The 10,041-nt window shown below is 33.8% G+C and overlaps 1 protein-coding gene across 1 annotated transcript in view; it reads right to left on the bottom strand.

The window, feature by feature from the left end:
* LOC108553894 (hemicentin-2) overlaps positions 1 to 10,041 on the bottom strand; it is a 297,689-nt gene that overhangs the window by 237,655 nt on the left and 49,993 nt on the right. The gene's annotated exons all lie outside the window — the stretch shown is intronic.

A 10,041-nucleotide genomic window follows, 5' to 3' on the forward strand; every position in this document is an offset into this window, starting at 1 on the left:
TGAGACGACGGGAACTTGGTTTGTTCAGGGAAAACACCGATGTGCTAAATCGTAATTTGCATGTAACGCGAAATTCGATTTTCAGTTAGCTACGTGAATTTTCTTTTCGAGGAGTGTGCATCCCATCGATTTTTGTTTAGGTATGGGTGCTAGTATAGTGTCATACGGCCCTGCTGGGTATGGGAAATTTTCTGTTTGAGCGACGAGTGTGAAATATAGATTTATTTATGTGGCAGATGGGTTTCTTATATTTTGGAAACTTGATTTTAATTATTTTTATTATTCCTTCCTTTGTTATTAAAATTAAATTTAAGATATTTATTCCATGGGCAGGTGTTGTATACTTAAGGTATTTATTTTGTATGATATTTTGTATAATATTTCTAAAACTAAAATTTGGATGTTTATCTGAACGAAATTGATTTCGAAGCTTAATTTTAATTTATTATTACTATTATTTTGTTCTTGAAATTAATTATGAAGGATTTTTACCTTATTGCTTTGTCTTTTTGGAATGGAAAGATGTAGAATTTTAAAATCCAAACCTAGTTAATTTATTTCTATGTTTTTTGAGATACTATGATCTCTTTGAAGGATTTTTATTTATAATTTTTATTATTCCTTCTTTTGTTATTAAAATTAAATTTAAGGTATTTATTCTCTTCTATATCATATTCTTTATGATATTTCTGAAATTAAAATTTGGAAATATATTTGGACGAAATTGATTTTGAAGCTCAAGTATAATTATTTTTTTTTCTTTTTTTTTACAGGTAATAATACTTTGGTAACAAGAAAAATAATAATATAATATAGAGTCATCTAGAGTTGTTGGCCGATAAAAGATACAATATACTATGCTTAAAATGAGCGAGTGAACAGAAAATATTTAAGGATTAGGAGAAACAGTTAACATTAATAAATTAATTATATTATACATTAATTATAACTATTATTTTGTTCTTGAAATTAATTATAAAGTTTTCGTACCTTCTTGCTTTGCCTTTTTGGAACTGGAAGATTTTAAAAACTAAACCTCGTTAATTTATTTCTCTGTTTTTTAAAGTACTATGATTTCTAGTTTCTCCTTAAAGAATCAAATTCTATTTAATTTAAAAAATTCCCAGTAAAAACCACATTCGACTGATATTAACTTCGCCTTCTCCTCGCTGTGTCTGAAAACACAAGTACATTTATCAAAGTCTGCTCTAAAATTCTTCCCAGGGTTCACAAAATTCGTTCAAATCCATCGCTTAAAACAAACCAGCGACCTATCGATCTCGTAACACACCTGTAGCTTCATTCTACCGAGGCGTGCAATTATTTTAAAAACAATTCGCCTACTATACCCAGCCAGAAACGATATTCCACGAAAGTTTCATTTCGAGGTAAAAATCGGAATATGGAAAAACCGCGGCTTCGTATTTCTTCGAAATTCGAAGCAAAAGCCGCGTTTGTTGTTGCATCGAACGCAAACCCGAGGAACAAAAGGAGGGAAAAGGGGAACAAAGGAATATCAGAGTGACCGCGCGTGGCATTCAGTTTAATTATCTCGCGGCTGCTCGTGCTGCACGATCTCGATTGTTCCACCATTCGTCTACCCACGAGGGAAAAATTCTTCCTTCGTTAGAAGCAAGACCCCGGTACCACCGGTGAACAATGAATTAATCAATCCTCGCGCGATCTGCGGCTGATCCTTTGAGCGACATCGCCGATACACCGGCACGAATCGCATGAAAGAAGCGATAAATGACAGGGAATCTACGGGAATAAAACTCCATTCATCTCTGGATCATAGTGCTGATGCGACGCGACTCGATTCCGCTGATTTCCTTCGTTCTCGTATGCACGTGTGTGGATAATTGGATTTTTTGCCAGAATTAAAAGCGTTTCCTCGAAAGAATGGAACCTCGAATATCTCAAGGTCCGAGAAAATTTCTTATCTTTCGTTTTCATGGAAAATTTTCATATTCGATTGTGTACATGACTCTTTGTGAACAGGAAGCATTACTAGTATTTATTATTAAATTTTTATTTTGAAAACCAAATATTCCTACTGTAGAGCGAAATCAGTACAGGAAGATATCGAAAGTGAATTTGAGGCGTTAAAAGTAAAAAATTAAATTCAAATTCACTCCTTGAAAATATTATGACTTTTATCCAGCAACGAAAAATTTAAAACAATTTTAACATTTTGACTGCCATGATGGTCACCAGTGACCGGTGCTTGTCTCCTCAGTGAGGCCATAGTGATCACTAGCATCCTACGATATTAATTTTTTAAATTCATATTTGTTTTATTATAACCATTTCTTGAAAATTTGAACAACAATTAAATAAATAGAAAACTTTTAATTGAAAATATTAATAATTTTCTCCATTCTTTCCATTTTTTTTTTTGCCACATTGTTTAACACGTTTCGTTCCACGTATATCATTTATGCTGAAAACATGTTTCATGACAAATTTAATTCCGAAAAATACATTTCCACTGAGAGAATGAGGCATTATACAAAATGCAGTATAGAACAAGGTGCATAAATTTGTTTAATTGTTATATATAAAATAATTATTAATTACTTGTAATGGTTGACTTTAAAGCAAGGGACGCATAAAAATGGTTTATTCGGGCAATCGAATGCAAATGCTGCAAAATGTCACTACTCTTCTAGTTCTTTTTACAAATCGAAAATTTTCGAACTGACTGACTTTCACAGTCGAACTGATAAATGGTACACGGTGTGATAACTACTCTAATCAAGCTAATTACTTATGGATTGACGATGTAATGACATATCGTAGGAAAACGTGTTAATAATTCATCATTATATACCTCAAGTATAATGAAAATTTTATTACGATAATTTATTAAAATAATTGATTATTATTATAATTTGATGAAAAATTTATTAAAATATGCGTGGCAGTCAAAGTGCAGTTAAAATCGCTTCTAAAATATTAAGAATCTGTCAGAATACTGTTCGGGACATTTAAATTATAATTTTTCAACGTATCAAACCCTTCTGACTTTCGATTCCTTTCGATTCGGGGAATTATATATTCTTTTTAACAGACTTACGTCGAAGGTACTGAAAATAGAGATATTTCACGGAGTTCACTCATTGATAGAGACACAAGGCAGGCCACAACGTGGAAGTCTCATTGTTTCTCTGATAACATGTCGATACTGATGTCGCGTCGCTCGTAAAAACCATGAAAACGAAACGTGGCGTACCGATACGAGCGTTGTTACGTAGCAGAATCAATAATGCGAGTTTTCAAGTGGGAGGCGCCGCGTGATGTAGATGCAGACGCGGTCTAATTCAATTACCAGTTACAGTTAATTAAAACTTACCCCTAGTTGGTAACAACGATCAAGAATCTGCCGTCGGGAATGGCCGTAACGCTTATAAAAGGAGTTTTATGCCCTCGTTTCTTGGATTCCAGCGATTTTTTTAAACGCCAAGAGCATCTTAAACAGGATTTCTTTCAGGGGAAACTGCCGGCTGAATAACTCCGTGGAGAATCTCTCTGGCTCCACGAAGCGATTAATTACTCCGGGAAAATAGGGACGAGGAGGAGTAAGTAAAAATAACGACAATTCGTTAAATAAATAAATGCCAGAGTTAATATCCCAGCGTATAAGATTAAGTTTGTATAGTATTTTAAATCTGAAACGTTGATTTAACCTGCAGCGGGGTTTTCAAATTTTAGAAAGTCGCATATGACAGGATTTAAAAATCTGGAAGAGTAAATGTGACGAATTTAGAAACCACGTGAAATGAAACTACTGTACACAATTGGAAGTTACGCGTTTCCTAATTATTATATGAAACCTTAAATTATAAAAATTTGGCAAATTCGATATCGCGAAGCCTCAGCTTACTATATGCAAAGAATATTATAATATATAAGAAATCGCATTTTTGTCATATCCAACTGGAGACCAAAGGCTACTATTTCTAAGGTTAATTCGGAACATAACAAAGTAGGAAAATAAAATATTGGAAATATTGGAAATTGTAAGTATTGGTTTTATATGTGTGAATGCGAATGAAATTGAGTAGGTGAAACTCATTTGCGATAATATAAATACAATATAATAAATATAATATAAGGAGGAAACATGGGTATGTAACGATTAATAAGCGAGAGAGAGAGAGAAGAATTTTCTAAAAAGTGTCACTCAAATTTTTGTCTAAAATAGTTTATTGCGAGTTGTTTTCATTATTTAAATATTTTTATCCAAATGTACTAAAAAAATACTGAAAAATTCAATTATATTGACATTTTCGACTAACATCGTGGTGAGCTAATTTTTTTACATAAATAAGAGAGGAAAATCCTATTGAACTGTTATAGCCATTACAAATCTAATGAGATTTGACTGAAAAATTCAATTATATTGACATTCTCGACTAACATCGTGGTGAGCTAATTTTTTTACATAAATAAGGGAGGAAAATCTTATAAACCTAATGTGTTAATGCTTAAAAAACATTGAAGATATTGCTGTCCATTTCTATCCACGAGATCAAGCTATATTCAATCTTTGACAGTATGATTTTAAGTTTCGATAGTTGACTTCGATATGAAAAATGAGCCCATCGAATCCACTGTTGCTATTCGTTTCAAAAAATAGATTTTAATTTTCCATTCATTTTTTTTGTATCTATGACTCGCGATGAATTAACTTTCTTTTTTATTGGCCAATGTGCAGATCACGTTTTAAGCTTTCAATCTTCGAAAGTACGATTTTAAGTTTCGATAGTTGACTTCGATATGAAAAATGGGCCCATCGAATCCATTGTTGTTATTCGCTTCAAAGAATAGATTTTAATTTTCCATTCATTTTTTTTGTATCTATGACTCGCGATGAATTAACTTTCTTTTTTATTGGCCAATGTGCAGATCACGTTTTAAGCTTTCAATCTTCGAAAGTACGATTTTAAGTTTCGATAGTTGACTTCGATATGAAAAATGGGCCCATCGAATCCATTGTTGTTATTCGCTTCAAAGAATAGATTTTAATTTTCCGTTCATTTTTCCTGTATTTATGACTCGCGATGAATTAACTTTCTTTTTTATTGGCCAATGTGCAGATAACGTTTTAAACTTTCAATCTTCGAAAGTACGATTTTAAGTTTCGATAGTTGACTTGGATATGAAAAATGGGCCCATCGAATCCATTGTTGTTATTTCTTCCAAAGAACAGATTTATCTAAATATACTGTGTTAACTGTTAAGAAACGTAGAGGATATTGGTGTCCATTTCTATCCACAGAAATAATTAACCCTTTGTACTCGAGAGGTGCCTTTCAGTCACCATTTGATAAAATTTCGAACATCTACATTAATTAATATTTCAAATTTAAAATAACGTAACAGTGTGCGAGATATCGAAATTAAATAATTTTACGTGTTAATTATTATACAATTTTTTATTTACTGCTCAAAATAATCAGCTTTGTAGCAGAAAATTTTTGAACTCCGACTCTTCTTTAGTCAAAAAATGGTCGAGTGCAAAGGATTAAAAAATATACCTATATATGACTTATATTTACGTAGAATCGTTTTAGAGCGAGAAAGATTTTCAGTATCGTTTGCTGTAACAAGCGTAACAAAGTTATGTTTTTCGATGCGCGTTACACAAACTTCCTCATAATTTCTCACACCCCGAAACCTAATCCCAATGAATTTCCAAGCCTCAGAGAACTCGAGTCTGAACTCGAATCCTCAAAATTTACAAGCTTAAACGTAACAAGTTTAAAACTCCCGAGAAGCCACGGTGTTCCATACAAAAGCACGGAAAAGCTACTACAATACTCGCACGAACGCAGAGCGGGCAACTTTCCACTTTTTAAAAACATCTCTATCACAGGGACCGGAAGCGAGCGGGAGAAGCTCGAGTAAAAAGGAAAATAAAGGGAAATAAAAGGAAAATATCAGCCACTGGCCGTGTTCAACGCGTTTATATGCACTCTAAACCGGGGAAGACGAATCGCTCGCGCCTTTCGCGCCATAAATTCGCGGCCAGCGTCGAAGACGAGCGGAAACGAAGAGGATCGGAGCTGTCCAAGCGGATCCACTTAATCTCGCGTACAAGCCGCGGCTCGTTTGCATCGGCGAGCATTTGCGGCGTGTAATTACTTGGCTCTATGTAAATTCTGTCTGTTGCCACGTACACCGCCGCCGTACGATTCGATCGTTACGTCACTGGTGCCATAATCAGCTACTCGGTAAACAATGCTAATTATGATACCGCGGCGAGAGAGAGAGGCAGGGTGGCGGAGTACAGGCGAAATGACAAGCGTTAGAAATGCAAATCTATAATCGCGATAATGCGAATCGCGACCCTGCTGCACGGATTAACTGCTCGTTAACTTTGGACTCGAGGTAAACCACGTCTGTGCCAACGAATTATTCCATTTCTCTACGATCTTTAATTTCCAAGTTCTCTATTAAATTCTGTGGTAGTTTCAATTTCAGGGATTTTCATCGAGATATATTTAACCTGGCTCAATTTTATATATAAAATGTCAAATAAAGATGTATAAAATAGTGTCAGATTAATTCCACGTTGCTGTCTTTGTGATAAAAAAATCATAAATTAATAAAGTTTAAATTAATCAAATATATTAATTACATATTTTATGTTTTCTTTTTTTTTTTTTGATCATCAACTATTGTTAGTATTAGGTAAATTCTGTGTGGCCCAAGATAACTCGACTTCTTCCAATGTGGCCTAGGGAAGCTGGAAAATTGGACACCCCAGATCTAGAAGAGATCTAGAGATCCAGATCTCCACTGACATATTTTTATATTGACATATCCGGAAGATGATAAGGTAGAAATATGGATAATATTTTTATTGAAAATATTCATTTGATTACTAGCACAGTCACGAGTTTAAATTTCTATATTGTATATTTAATATCAAATACAGTGATGGTATTAGCATCAGAATCACTAAACTAATAAAAATTATATATTTCAGATTTCTGCTTTTTGTAGTTACTAGAAACATCAAATTGCTTTTGACAATATTAATATTCTGCAGACAGGATCATTTTTCATATAAGAATCTATAAGGAACGATATGAAATCAAATGATCGATCATAATTGATGAAACAAGTTAAGTATGGGAAGAAAAATGTCGATTTCTTTCATTGAGATAAAACAAATTACACAGAGAGCTTTGCATCAAAACGATGTCAGCATGTTTCGCGAGTGAAAAATATGTCAGTCCCAAAAATGCTATATTAAAAAGGTAGGAGAAAAATGCGAAGTAACAACACACGCGTATTCTCCCCTTCTTTACTTTATATTCTCTTTGATTCGATGTAGGAAAACTTGGCAGACGTTTTCAGGGCACATTCGCACGCGTCTACCTGAAACCTAGAGTGGCCATGTGCTCTTCCTTCGCGGCCTAACCTCTAACGTTCATTTCCGCCATGTATTTCTGAGACTCTAAATTCAACCCTCTGCCTCGACACTTGTTTCAAATTTTTATTTTCATAATGTTCAATTTAACACTGCAGAGTAAGCGTCACTCGTGATCCCATTCGACTGCATTCTTTAGTAATACTCTAATAGCAAACTTCTGCTCCATGCATCTCTAAATATTCAAATTATAAATATTCGAATTAATTCAAATTTTTATATTATAAATTTCTTCCTGTTTTCTTCTTCTTTTTCCATTTTTTTTTAATTTTTATTTTTCCTTTTCTTTATTCCGTTGAATTTTTCAGTAGGGGATGATTTTGCAGAGTGGTATTGATTTTGTGAACGTGTTTTGCTCCCAAAAGCTGCCCATCGCAGATGAAATGGGACGAAATGGGATGAAATGTTTAATTTGACACGGGATTGCTTATGAGAATAAATATCCAATTTTGTTTCATGTACGATTACGCTTTGAGAGTTGACGGTATTCATCAGAAATGAAACTGTATTTAATAAATAGATTATGGGGTATAATGCCCAATGGTTACAGCAGTATTCAGCCTCTTCGTGTACAAATTTACAGGACTTTACAAAATTATTTCATATCGCGAGTCACTTGATAGCTTTCACTTAACCAGCTTTCGAAAACGATGGAAACGTTGCTGGGAATTCAGAGTGCAGCCACCATTTTGGGTTCATTGATTACCCACAGTGGATCGTTTATTATATGCAAATGTGTAATCAATTATTGGTTTCGAGATCATCGGTTGAAATTTTCCCAGATAGTCGGTTCCTTGATTGCTTTTTGGCAATGATTAATGATTCTCGCGTACCCTAATTTATCCATTCCCTTTTCACTGTATTCCTGTCAATTCGATTTAAAATCAGGTCATAAGCACTGCTCGTTAATCAAATTTTTCCCTCTAATTTTTAATCTCAGAAATTTCACGCTAATATAATATCACGATTGCCTCGTGTTTATTTTCGAAATGCCTGATTCCACGAATTAGCGAAATATTTTGCAATGTTTATTGCAAAAATCAATATTCATTGATTATCTGCAAATTTTAATATAATATTTACATTAAAATTATCAATCTGTAAAATGTATTTAAATATAGACAATATTAATTACTGACATAATGAAAATGAATTGCTACATATAACTATGCTCCTGTCTTAATTAAACTCGAAATTAATTCTGCCAAAAATATTTACACGCTTTCAATAAATTAAGAAAATTCCACTGTCCAATCAATTTCCAACCACTGATTATCTATCATGTTCATCGACAGAGGCACTCTGAATAAGCACTTATGACAAAAGACCCTTTACTGTAATTTAATTAATAATAAATTATTACTCCATCTCAATTTTCGAATTTTGCTATATACGATTAAAAATTCGAAGATTATTCGACACTTTTGCACAGTTCAGAGGACATTTGATAAAACTTTAGTTACACGAATGTGCTTAAACCCCACATCACCACCTCTGGTCCGTAGGATAGAGCATCGTGTCTTCTCAGAAATAAATGGCGAATTTTGTAATTCGTTAATTACCTCGAAAAAAGAGGGTCTACCTGGCGCACAATCTCGTTCCACCCTTTGAAAATTTAGGAGGCAATTACTCGTAATAGGGGGTCGCTACCACGATCTTCCTCCTCAATAGAGGAGAAAGGATAGAAAGGAGGGAAAACAGAGAAGAAGAGTAAGAGAGAGAGAAAAAAGGGAAAGCTGGTCGACTAAGTAAGGTGATACGATTTCTTATTCAGCCATCTAAAGTTGAAGCGACTTTATAGCCACGGATATTGCCATAATGGATTTATGATGGCGGCGAGCGTACGTATACTTGTGCTCGCGTTATTACAGCGACGCGCAACGCGAGATGACGCATAATGATTTTCCGATGCGACAAGCCTGGAACACCGTATTCATCTGTAAAATCACTTTTTCATACGCGACAAGTGATACCCGATTTCGTATCGTTCTATGAATAATCGTCGGCCGATTGCCTGAAATTTCGCTCGCTCGAAAAGCGAAGCGGAAAGGTCTTCTGGGTCCGTGGTGTAAGTGCGAGTGTGTGGCCAAAGGTCTAGATGCAGGTACTTGTTTATACTGTGAATTATACGGTAACAATGTTGGGTTGCTTGACTTAGATCTGTAACGAGCAACGATCTGTCTAAATAATGTGTACGTATGCATAATTCATAGAAACTACAGTGTATACAGGTAATAACTAACGTAACGCGATTGAAATATAAAATTATATAATATATAATATATAAAATGGATGCGAATAAATTAAATTACAATACCTTTTGTGTCATTATAATTAGGGGAGAACGTGCAACTGTAATGCATATGTATATAGTAAATGTGGTGTCAGATAATAATTAAAATCGTGAGAATGAATTATATGCAAAATATCCTTTGAGATAAATAAATTAGTTTTAGATTAATTAGTTTAGATAAATTAATTTCATGATATTTAGGCGAAACATTATCCTGTATAGTTATATTTCCTTCACGATAGAGATGAATAATAATTGCCAAAGGTATTTATATAAATAATTATATAATAATTATTAAATAATT

The sequence above is a fragment of the Eufriesea mexicana genome, unplaced genomic scaffold (genome assembly GCF_001483705.2).
Source record: "Eufriesea mexicana isolate 0111107269 unplaced genomic scaffold, ASM148370v2 scaffold32, whole genome shotgun sequence".
Classification (NCBI taxonomy): Eukaryota; Metazoa; Arthropoda; class Insecta; order Hymenoptera; family Apidae; genus Eufriesea; species Eufriesea mexicana.